At 53.4% G+C, this 335-nt stretch overlaps 1 protein-coding gene across 1 annotated transcript in view; it reads right to left on the reverse strand.

Annotated features, from left to right (window-relative positions):
- The window catches only part of CACNG1 (calcium channel, voltage-dependent, gamma subunit 1), a 15,085-nt gene that overhangs the window by 645 nt on the left and 14,105 nt on the right, over positions 1 to 335 (reverse strand). The window lies entirely within an intron of this gene.

A 335-nucleotide genomic window follows, 5' to 3' on the forward strand; every position in this document is an offset into this window, starting at 1 on the left:
TGGATGGGGCGGGGCGAGCTGTTTACATCAGTGACTTGGGGGGTGTTCTGAGCTTCTGAAGCTCAGAGCTGAGGACCTCAGACTGTGGCTGCAAACACCTCCATCCCCCCACCTCTGTTTCTCTCTGGTTCTACCAGGACTGCTCTGTGGGCGAAGACAGAGGCAGGCTTAAAGCCAAATCAGCAAGCACCTCCAGGTGGCTAGTCCTTCACATTCAGGCCAGAAACTCGTCAGGAGCAAAGCCCCAAGAAGACGAACTAGCACTAATTAGTGACGTGAGGCAGACATAGAGGAGCAAATACTGTTTCCTCTCACTCGTATGAGGCACCTGAACA

Source organism: Bison bison, unplaced genomic scaffold, assembly GCF_000754665.1.
Source record: "Bison bison bison isolate TAMUID 2011002044 unplaced genomic scaffold, Bison_UMD1.0 scf7180017864371, whole genome shotgun sequence".
NCBI classification, from domain to species: domain Eukaryota; kingdom Metazoa; phylum Chordata; class Mammalia; order Artiodactyla; family Bovidae; genus Bison; species Bison bison.